Consider the following 12,610-nt stretch of genomic DNA (forward strand, 5'->3'; position numbering starts at 1 on the left):
GGGACCCTTCAGAGTCATCTCTAAATTCTCATTGCCTGTCAGCATAGATAAACCCTTTTTATACCCCTTTACTGTCATACTATCCACTGGCAGGAGATCCAGTTTCAACTGAATTCAGCCAACAACTTTTCACTTCTGCTTCAAGCAAGCACCCCTGACAATGGAGACAAGGCAGTTAAAAAAGAAATATATTCTACATTCATGTCTTAAAAAAAATGTATATGCCAAAGTAAGATTTTTAAAGAGGTGACATGCCAATATTAGTTTCTTCAGCTAGAGGAGATACAAGGTCCATCTGAATATATAATCTCAATGAAAGGCAGATCTGTGATACCTCGGGGTTTGGAGAAAACTGTTACCACCAAGGACTTGGGAACATCTGAAGATATACTGAACGAATGGGTCTTTTCATCATGATGTCTTATTATTATTACACTGTGGAGGTACACAAATATTTGTTGAATATTTATGCTAGGTGCTTTGCCTCTGTATGAAATGCCTTTCACATAAATGTTCATTAATGTTTTTGGTGTGTTGAAAAGTAATGGTAATCTAAAGCGTTTAAACTGGATGGTTGAAAATATTTTAGTTAGAATTATTATTATTTAGATATCGCATCCTCTATGTTTTGGCCTTTAACTAGGGTAGCTTTTTCTACAATACTATAGCAGGTCAATTTTCTATTCCATATTGTTTAAAAGTTTCTCTCTTTGTAGAGTTCAACAGGATTCCAGAAAAGAAACAAAGTGAGTTTAGTACCTTTACCTTTTAGCTTAGCTAACAAACATCAAATTAAAGCCACAAATAACCTCCAGACAGTTTGTACTGCTATTGATTAAAAATTCACTTTGATAGCAGTATCTTTAGGTATGAAAATGGAGCATATTTGAAAGAACCCCAGAGTTTGCACCTTTTCTTTGAGAAGACAAATCATTTCCTGCTGGAAATATAAGGCTGAATCAAATACTGATGTTAGAGGTCTAATAAATCTTGTTGATGAATTACACAGAAGCACATATGTCTAAAGGGTAGCTCATGCGAGGAGAATATATTAAAGTTACATGCATAATATGTATTTTCTTCCTTCAATCAACTTTCCAAGAAAGTGAATGAAGTATTTTAACTTTAAACCAGCCCAGAGATGGCTCTGTTTCATATCCTATTCCATGTTACCTAAACTTTTATTCTTTTATCCTATTTCTAGAAAGACTAGACCTTATACTGGATAATGGGATACCTGGCACAGTTTAATTTATCCAAAGATCTCAAAAGGCCATACATAGAATAATGTGAGTTTTACCAAAGAAAAATAGGGTTCTTCAGAGTCACATAACATGTAACATGAGGGCTGGAACAGCTCAGCAGGCAACAGCTAGACTAAGAATGATGTTCCTTATCTACAGCTGTGTTTGTTGAGATACCACTTAGAGGCTCTCTCTCAGTATTGAAATCACGAAATAACTAAAACATCTCAAGCCATAAAAATCAATCCACAAGCTCAGCTCTTGGGTATGAATTAAGAGGCATCCAAACTTTAAAGATTCTATAGGTAATAAAATAAATTATTTGTGATAAACTTTTTCGTGATTAGCTTGTTAGCTTACTGATAGTCTATAATAAGCCCATTGGGGAATGGAAGAGAACTGGTGAATTTTTGGTGAGACTGGAGGTAAAGCATTATGGGTGGGACACAGTGACATTAGGGAGCTGCAGAACTGCCAGCACAGTGGACAGAGGTAGCACTGAGGTAGTTGGGAAGGAAGGAATGTGTGGGGTGGGATAAGATGGAAGGGGCCTTGTGAGTGAGATGGGAAATTTACTGTGGGAGGAAAGAATATAAAACACTCTCTCTCTGCAGATATATATGCATGTAGGGTGTGTGTGTATCTTTCCTTCTCTCCTACCCCAGGCTGGCTCTGGCTAGTGATCCAACCCAGCACTAGTGTGGTCTTTGGTAGATTTTTTAAAAACTCTAAAATATTTTTAAATAAACTAAATCTTTTTTTGAAATTTTTTATGTAGAAAAAATGATAATTTTATGATCTAGAGATATTTTGACAAGTCTCATCCAAGTGTTCTCTGTGTTTATTGTATTTCCGTAACTGGGATTATGCCTATAATATTTTTAAGAATGTGAATATATGTTTCTTTAACTACAAAAAAAAGCTTAAATATTCCCTTCCTAAGGAAGGGAGTTATGATTATCTTGAATGCTGTTTTTTTCCCTGTGATAAAAACTAAGTCCTATAGCATGCCTTCTACTTCCCTCAAACTCCTGCCCTTTTGTCATGGTTTAATCATTTGCTTTGTACTTTTAGCTGTTATTCAGAAGTCCTTCTCCCCTCATCCCCTGCTAAAAAATGGGGACAAGGAAATTTCACCTGAACAAGCTGCTCCCTTGTGTTCGTGATTTTTTACTCTCTTCTTTCAGAGTTGAACCCCATCCCATCCCCTTTCCTGTAACACAGCATGACTGTTGTTGGTTGTAATCTTTACTATAGTGCAAGGCAAATCTTAGTAACTCAAATGGTTGACACAGACTAAACTGTCTTGTTCAGACCACCCTGTAAATCCCTTCCCTAGTTTTTAGCTCTTGGGCATAGAAGGGGGCAAGGGATGGGGTGCTGCCTGCCTGTCCTGAAGGCTTTTATTTTATTGTGGTAACACTGGTTTTTAACATTCTATAAATTTCATGTGTACCACATTGTATTTTTACTTCTATATACACTACAGCTTGCTCACCACCAAAAATTTAGTTTCCATCTGTCGCCATACAGTTGATCCCCTTTACTCATTTTGCCCAGGGCTTTTTAACCCCATGCTAGGTTGACTTCTTTCAGACAGGCTGCTCTTGTTTCTGGAGAAAGAGGATGTTTTCCCGTCTGGGTCCAAGTCCATCCATCCCTTTGACATCAAAACTGCCTTACCAAGCTTCTAAGACCAACTTGCCTGCTGTCTTCTGGGCTCTACCAGGAAATCAACAACATGCCTTTCTCTCCTGGCCCTGGGCCTCCAGCTCCTTATCCAATGTACTAATCAGAGCCAACCATCTCCATTAGCAGACTCAAGTTTATTCTTCCATGTCCTTGCTGTCAAGTTCTTACATTAGTGAGCTGAGTGACCCCAGCCTCTCCCTCTATTCAGTTACCTCACTCTGGTTCCCAGGAGTGTATTTCTACATCCACATCTTCTCTGAAAAGCCTCCTTGTTGCTGCATATCTTACCCCTGTCCTTGGAATATCTAAGTCACAGCAGGGAAGGTCATCCTTCATGAATCACATTGTTCATGTACTCATAGCATGTTAGAAAGTTAATCGTCTTTTCCTGGGGAAACAGAAATTTCATATGGTTCAACCTAATAAATGTCACCAATAGGAAAATAAATAAAATAGTCATAATCTATTAATACTCTGGCTTAATACTCTGAGCAGTGAGAATGAATGAGCTAGAACATATATCATCATAGGTAAAACTCGCAAATATATTGTTGAAGAAAGAAGGAGGAATATACATCGTATATCATGAATACAAAATTTGAAATCCAGGCACAACAGGGACTTGCCTGGCAGTCCAGTGGTTAAGACTCCGCTCTTCCACTGCAGGGGGCACAGGTTCGATCCCTGGTCAGGGAACTAGGATCCCACATACCGTGCAGTGTGGGGGGCGCTCCCCCATAAAAAAAATTTATAAAAAAGCTAGGCACGACAATACTATATATTTCTTGGGGATATATATACACACACGTACACACACATACATATACATATAGTACGAATATATTTATATATATATATACATATAGTATGAATATATTTTTATATATACATATAGTATGTATGAATATATATACATATAGTATGAATATATTTGTATACATATGTATGAATATATACATATAGTATGAATATATACAAACATATGTAATATGTATACATATAGTATGAATATATATATATACACATATATAATAAAAATATAAATAAGTGCACAGAAATAATAAACACACTGAATTCATGGTAGTAGTTACGTCTAGCAGGGAGAACACAAGTAGCTTCAACTGTATTGGTTAATGTATATTTCTTAAGATGGGAGAAGATACGTGGGTTTCATTATATATTTTATAATTTTATGTATGCATAACAAATAAAAAGAAAATGCCTTCCAGCTTTTGCTGTAAAAAGGTAGTTAAAATATTTTATTAACGTTAGCTGAAATTTTGATAGAACCATTTATAATTTACCTTCCCCCAATGTACTGTGTTGGCCAAAAAGTTCATTCAGATTTTTCGTAAGATGTTATGGAAAAACCCAAACGAACTTTTTAGCCAACCCAATAAAATTCTGGTAAGAAGTTGCTGGCTCTATTTTCTTAGGAAGATAAACTTTGTCATTTTAAGTTAATGTAACACTCTCTTTCTCTTATTCCAAGCACAAGCTTATTTCAAGCACAGGTCACAGTAGGAAACTTTAATCCTAATTAAAACCAGCTCCTCTCTTTCCTAAAACTAACTGTGGAATTAATGTGGATCTGGCACTAAGTTTCTTAACTGGTACAAGCAAACTGGCTATGATTTCTGCTTATCTCTACTCAGGTTTCAGTGTTATAAATCATCATTGGCCAATAATAAAATCATATTTTAATGAAATATAACCACCATTAATATTCCTGAATTTATGGATTTTTCATTAAGATATTCAGAGAGTATCTTCCACCTTATTTACCTGGCATCAGAGTGGTGCCAAGACCATGGGCACAGCTACCCAGATAATTAAAAAATTAATCTCTGTTATGAGTTGGTTCACGTGTACCTTTTCTTTAAGTTTCTTTTCTTACACATAATTCTGGTACCATGAGTAGTCACTACAAGCCATAATTAATAATGTTTATATAGTATGAGCATTTGCAAGTGTTTTCAATCTGAGATAATCAGTCAGAATTCCTTTGTTGTAATTTTCTGTAATATAAACCATATGCCACCAACATATATAAAATTCTTGAGAAAATTATTAAGTAAATATTTAAAAACCATATATTCCAAATAACAGTAGAAACCATAAAACTTAAAATTATATCCTATCCTAAGGAAGGAATGAAATAAAAAAACATCTTTAATGGTACCTCTAAAAAATCACACTTTGAAGACAATAACTTATTATTATATATACATATGGAACTATGACATAAAATAGCATAATATTCCTGTGAGGTGAAAATAGTCATGTTATTAGAGAAATACTAGGTGCCCCAACTCTCAGCCACCAAGTTCCTCATTAAGTTCTCAAGATAATAAAGGTGTCTGAGTACATAGCAACTTCAGGCCAACATTTTACTCACAATAGAATGGAATTTGGGAAAAGACAGATCTCAAGTGTAAGGTTAGATATAAAAACTAATAGCCTAGGGGCTTCCCTGGTAGCGCAATGGTTAAGAATCTGCCTGCCAATGCAAGGGACATGGGTTCGAGCCCTGGTCTGGAAAGATCGCACATGCCGTGGAGCAACTAAGCCCGTGTTCCACAACTACTGAGGCTGCGAGCCACAACTACTGAAGCCCGTGCACAGCAACAAAGACCCAACGCAGACAAAAATAAATAAATTAATTAATTTTAAAAACCTAATAGCCTAAATGTATATAACTTACCCTCAAATTGTTCATTAAAAAGTACACATACAAATACACACGAAGTAAATAATAAAGAAAATTCAGTCAAATGTTAATAACAAGTAAATCTGGGTAGGAGGTATCTGGGTGTTCTTTGTACGATTCTTATTCTTGCAACTTTTCGATAAGTTTGAAATTATTTCCAAATAAAATATTTGTAAAAAGTTAATTGCCCTATTTTGGGGTTTAGGGGAAGAGAGCGGACAGGAGGAGGGAAGGAGAAGAAAAGGGGGCAGATTTTAAGTTTCCAGCCAAGTACACAGGAGTCCCTTGAGGCCCAGACCCTATAATAAGCTACAGTTCTGCTATTGATTGTCACATTTCATTAATTACAGGAAGAATCATTTTAATATGGCCATATTTTCAGGGAAGAAATTGTCCCTTTCCGGCCTTGGTTCAGAATTCCAAACCTTGGTTTTGACAGTAAGATCCTCTCATATCTTAGAGGAGAGCATATCTCCTCTAAGATATGCCCAATTTTCAGAATATTCCTGGAATGATGTAGAGGCTGATAGCAAAAAGGGAAAATGCAATCATTTCTGATGGTTTCAGTTGCAGGCAAGCCCCAGACAACCTGACTGGTAGGACAGCCACGGTTAGAGTTCAGTCTGTCAAAACTCATAAAGGGCCTAAAGCTTCATCTTACTTGCAAGCTAGTTTCCTGGATGCTGACAGAAGACATGAGATTCCTGAGTAAGAAATGAAAGCCTATTACAGCAAAAGCAGTGGCCAGAGTGTCAGAGGTTCGCAGTGGTTCCCTAAGCTCCAATCCCCACAGGGGTGATGTGAATGCGGCTAGATGTAGATGGAGCTGTAGTGGGTTGCATTACAGGACAGCAACAACAAGCTTGGGGTACCTGCTGTTTTAAAGTAGGAAGCAGGCAAGTTTGCTCTTTGCCAGGGAGGGAGACATTGCCTTATCCTTCAAGGTTGCTCATTGCAAAAACAACCCTGAGAAACGGCCCAGATAAAAAGTGGTCAGGGCCTTGCTGGAGTGCAAGAGTCTTGGAGGACTGTTTTGCAAGCATCTCTTCTCAATAATAGATAGCTAGTGAGTAGCACAGTGCAGGTTATCAGTCATAGCCAAAACATTTTCAGGATGGAGCTAATGGCAAGTGGACTGTGCAGGAAAATAGTAGACAGGAAGGATGGATGGGCAGGCAAGTATAGCTCATCTAAGGTCTTATATTTGATTAAGGAGTAGAAGGGGTAGAAGAAGAGAGCAGGTGCCTATCAAATAAGGAGGCTGGAACATTCCAAGGAGGATGGGAAAGGTCTCTTTTACTTGTATTGTCTGTTTTTTTCCCTTAGCAGCTGCTTCCTCCTCCCGAGCCTTCCTTTTTGCCCTCTATGGGATGGCACTTTGGTGGCTGGCCCTGCTTTGGACAGCTTTCCTCTGAGATGTCCTCCAGTCCTGGATATTAGCTGTAGACATTTGCATCTTGACCCTCTTTTGCATCCTAGGGCTCACTGAAGGTTCTGGTTTTACAATAAAACTAACAGAATTTAATTTCTCAAATGTCTAAAAACCTCTCAGTCCCAATATTTCAAAGGAACAGAGACACTGCAATGATCAATTTTATTATTCTTTTAATTGAGAATATTTTAATTTTTAGTTATATATGGCTTCCATCCATTCCACCTTTATGTGTCCTGGTACTGTGTTCATGCTAGGGATACCAACTTTAACAAGTTAGTGTGCCTATTTCCAAAGATTTTACAGTCTCTGCCTAGAAAATCCAAGAGAATCCATAAACTATTATAATTCTTAGGCAAGTTCAGCAAGGTTGCTGGAAATGTACCAATATTTGAAAAATATATGTACTAGCATTTAGAAAATATAATAAAAAGACATCTTTAATTATAACTAAAAAGATTATAAGGTATCTAGTAATAATCCAACTGTAAACAGGATGTTGATTTGGACTCTTCTGTTTTGTTTCCCCAGAACTGTTAAGACCCAAAGCAAGGACAAGTGACAAGTACACCACCTACAAGAACACTACCACTAACCAACCACAAATGGGACCAGACTCCTCCCTCTAGGGAATGCAAAATTACCATCATCCACCTCCACTCCTGCCCAGTGTATAAGGTAGAGCACTGACAAGGACAAAGAAGAAGTGGTCAGAGTGGACTTATGAGGCATGTGGTAATTCATGGTTAACTGAGTAGGGGTAGATAGGGCAATTGGTTCAAGAAAGAGACTAATAAAGATTGGAGATGCCTAACAGTGGGTTCTGTAGCTGGTTGTTGGCTCAGCTGCAAAATTTGTAGGCCAACACTGATTGTCATCTAAGTGTGGAAAGGGAGTTCTTGGGAGTGGCTTGACATTTGTTCCCTGAGATTGGGGTCATATTCTAGGTATACAATCTATGCATAGTCACCAACCCATGGAATTTCAATCAAAATCTCAAAAAAGTATTCATGGGATTTGATAAATTGGTGCTAAAGTTCATTTGGAAGAATACAGGAACAAAAAATAGCCAAGATTTTTTTTTAATCAAAAGAAACATAGTCTACCAGAAATCAAGACTTAGAAATCTATAGTAATTAGGAAAATGTATTGTTGTTGTAGAGAAAGACTAATATACCACCAACTCATTCACACATTGGAATGTGATATATGAGAATGGTGGCATTACAATTCAGTGGAGATAGGAAGGACTGTATAGTTTTTTATTCATAAAGAAAAATGATACCATATTTCCTATGTCATACCCTAAACAAAAAGAGATTCCAGATGGTTAAAGACTTAGTGTGAAAAAGCTAACTTCTAAAGCTTTCAAAAGAAATTATATGAAAATATCTTTTGACCTCAGGGTACAAAAAAACGTCTTTAAAAAGCCACAAAAAGTATAAACCATAAAGAAATATAATAGTAAATATGAATGCACATTAAAATTTAAAACTTCTGTATGGTAAAACTCATTATACTTAAAGTTAAAGGCAACCTACAGATTGGGAGAAGATATTTATAGTTCATATTATTAATATAAATCAGTAAGAAGAGAAATATTCTAAACAGGCAAAGGATATGAGCAGACAATAGATGAAGAAACTTAAATGGCCAATAAAGGTATGAAAAAATGATAACCAAAGACACAATTGTTTCACACTCACGTGTGAACTGCAAAGGTTGTCAGCATCTATTTTTGTTGGAATATTAGACAGAGAATTTTAAAACAACAATGATTACTATGTTAAAGGCTCTAATGGAAAAGGTAGACAACATGCATGAGCAGAACAGGAACTTCAGTAAAGACATGGAAATAAGAAAGAATGAAATGGAAATGCTAGAAATAAAAAGCCCAGTTATAGAGCTGTAGATGCCTTTGACATTAGTAGACTCAACAGAGCCAAAGAAAGAATCAGTGAACTTCAAAGATAAGGCAATAAAAATTATACAAACTGAAACACAAAGAAAAAAGGAAAGTGTGTGGGGGTGGGTAATAGAACAGAAGCATCCAAGGGCTGTGAGACAATATTAAATTATTAAGCATGTATGTAAGTGGAATCTCAGAAGAAGATGAGAAGGAAAACAGGGTAGAAGAAAAGTTTAATAATGACTGAGAGGTTTCTAAAAGTTCCACAGATGAATCTGATGATCAGTCAAGTTTAATAACCACTGGGTAATTGGTGGGCAATTCCTCCCCAATCCATGAACTAATAATGCAAGTGAACTGCAAGAGTGGATAGAAGCTTATCAGAGGTATCTGCTTATTCATTGTTTAATGAGGCATCAATCATGCTGACAAGTCAACATAGTAGAACACTAAAGAAGAGGATTTTGTTTAGAGCCAGAAAATTCTCTATGGTAAGGGTGCTTCAGTCTCTGATTTCTAATAAATTTGGGGGGGCGGAAACAAACCATCTTACTCTTCCTAAACCATCTTACCCTTCCTAAAAGAGGTACAGCTACACCAGCTTCACACCTTTATCAGAAAGTGACTGTAAGCTACTTTACATCTATGTATTCCTTTTCTTTACAAGCACATAATAGTCATGTGTCTGACATAAAACAACTATTTATAAATATTTGTTGAATGAATTTAAAAAATGAGCAAAGAAGAAAAAATGACACCTGGAACTTTTCTCAAAAGAAGCAAGGTTTAAGTACAAGAATGGAAACACTACACTTTTAGGTTTATACACCACAATCTACAACTATATATGCTTCTATATCTGCTTTTTAGTACCTCACAGCAACTAATAACTGATAATAGTAACATTAACTCACTCATTCTTTCATTATTTTAACATTTACTGACAGCTTCCTATGAGGCTAGGGCCTATACTGAGCGTGCAGAAACAAAAATGAACAAAATACAGTTCTCAAGATGCTCACACTCTGTGTCCCCTGGCATCAAGCATGTACTAAATAAACATTTCTTGGTTAAAAAAAAAAAAAAGGGCCTCCCTGGTGGCGCAGTGGTTGAGAGTCCGCCTGCCGATGCAGGGGATACGGGTTCGTGCCCCGGTCTGGGAGGATCCCATATGCCGCGGAGCGGCTGGGCCCGTGAGCCATGGCCGCTGGGCCTGCGCGTCCGGAGCCTGTGCTCCGCAGCGGGAGAGGCCACAACAGTGAGAGGCCCGCATACCGCAAAAAGAAAAAAAAAAAAAAAAAAAAAAAAAAAAAGATGCTCACACTCTAATATAAGGAGATAGTAATATAAACAAATAATTACAATATATTCATAAGTGCTGTGTTAGTATCACATTTTAAATGGAAAGAATGCCCAGAATATTCTTTTTTAAAAGGTAGAAAAATTCATAGTAGTTTTCAGTAATATTAGTGATTAGGGACATGGGTTTTGGAGTCAAACAGATCTGGATTCAAATCTAGGCTTTACTCCATATATGCTGTGAGACACAAGCAAGTCATAATTTCTCTGAACCTTAGCTCCTTCCTCTGCAAAATGGAGATAATGCCAGTTCCTACCTCATCCTGTTGTTAGGTGGATTAAATGAGATGAAGAATGTAAACTACTTAGGACAGTGCCTTGCACAAAAACAACAGATGGTTGGTGGGAGGGTGGGGTGGAAATGGTAGTAACATTAATACTTCCTTTATAATATATAAAATTTTAACCCTTAATTACCTGTAAAGGGGATTTATCAAGAATTATTTACTTCTTAAGGATCCTAGATAGCTAATATTTTATTTTAACAAACTTATTATACCAAGAACTGGGAGTAGAAAGATAAGTAAGACACAGTGTCTATCCTCCAGCAGAGGTATTATCAGTGATACCTGTTAGGGCACCATTTGTAATCAACAAAGATACCAAACAGTCACCAAACAGTTAAAGTACAAATGGAAGTATAAATAAATGCTTCAAACACACTTGCCCTCCCTTAAGCAAGAATGCTTCAAAGTAAAGTGCCACGGGGGAATTGTGTTTTATGATGAAGTTTTTACAAGTTGTATAACTTCAGATAGCATCCTGTAAGTCCCCAAGCAGTAAACTGGGAGCCATTTGACAGGTCTGTCATTTGCTTTTTCTCATTCTTCAGAAAACTCCAGGGATGCACTGTCTCCACTTATGTAAGCCTTTGTATCTACGCTTTTGAACATTTCCCTTTCTTAGTTAAAAATAACCCGGATTGTTCACAGTTCTCTTTTTTTGTTCTGACGTGTCTTTAAATGCAGCTGCATGCAGTTTCACAGCAAACAGTTTAATTGTGAGCTTAAAGAACTCACTTAAAATTTGAAAATTGTGCACTTTATGTAACGCAAGTTCGGGATGGAAAAATGCTGGTTATTAATTTTTACTTTTTATTAGTACCAAAAATGGACTTTACACTATTTTCCTTTTTGTTGATAAAGGAGGGGAAAAAGAGAGAGAGAGAGAGAGAGAGAGAGAGAGAGAGAGAGAGAGAGATTAGGCCGGCCAATCTCTTCTGGTAAAGAGGTACTAGGTAATTTGGATCTACCTTCTTACTGAGGGTAATTAGAAAGTTGGACAAAATATTAATATAAAGATATATGCTAGAAACCACTTGAAAGACAACTAGATCGTAAAGAACTGCCAGGCCAAGATCTGGGGAAACTTGATGGCCCAGTTACTTTCTCTTGGATGAGTTTAATGATTCTTGAGGGGATTATTGACAAAATAAGCAGTCCTTCTGACACCCTCATGGTGCTAGGAGGATAGGAACTGGAGTCTGGGACTGGACATAGAAGAAGGCCAGGTGAACCTCCTCACTTTAGGTTAGGACCCTTAAGGGCTGTATCCTAGGACTAAGGTCAAATCAAAAGTAGACAGGGTTAGGGCTTCCCTGGTGGCGCAGTGGTTGAGAGTCCGCCTGCCGATGCAGGGGACACGGGTTCGTGCACCTGTCCGGGAAGATCCCACATGCCGCGGAGCTGCTAGGCCCATGAGCCATGGCCGCTGAGCCTGCGCGTCCGGAGCCTGTGCTCTGCAATGGGAGAGGCCACCACAGTGAGAGGCCCGCGTACCGCAAAAAAAAAAAAAAAAAAAAAAAAAAAAAAAAAAAAAAAAAAGTAGACAGGGTCTATAAGGGCTGCAGTGCAACTTTGAAATATCTCCATTCCTAAAACTGGATTGAAGTAATCCTATACTGATTGCTGGGCCAGAAAATAGTAAAAACAAATCCTCTCTCGAAGAAGGTACCATTTTTTAAAAAAAGCCTTCAAATTATTTCTAAATCACAAATAACTAGGTACATAAGGGAACAAGAAAACATAAAGAAAACCTACAGAAATAACAGACATTAGAAATAGGGAATATTTGATTTATCCAGATTTATTCCAGATACTGGAATTATCAGACACAGACTATAAAAAAAACTATCCTTCGGCTTCCCTGGTGGCGCAGTGGTTGAGAGTCCGCCTGCCAATGCAGGGGACACGGGTTCGTGCCCCGGTCTGGGAAGATCCCACATGCCGCGGAGCAGCTAGGCCCGTGAGCCATGGCCACTGAGC

Source organism: Mesoplodon bidens, assembly GCF_964165515.1.
Source record: "Mesoplodon bidens genome assembly, chromosome: 12".
Lineage (NCBI taxonomy): Eukaryota > Metazoa > Chordata > Mammalia > Artiodactyla > Ziphiidae > Mesoplodon > Mesoplodon bidens.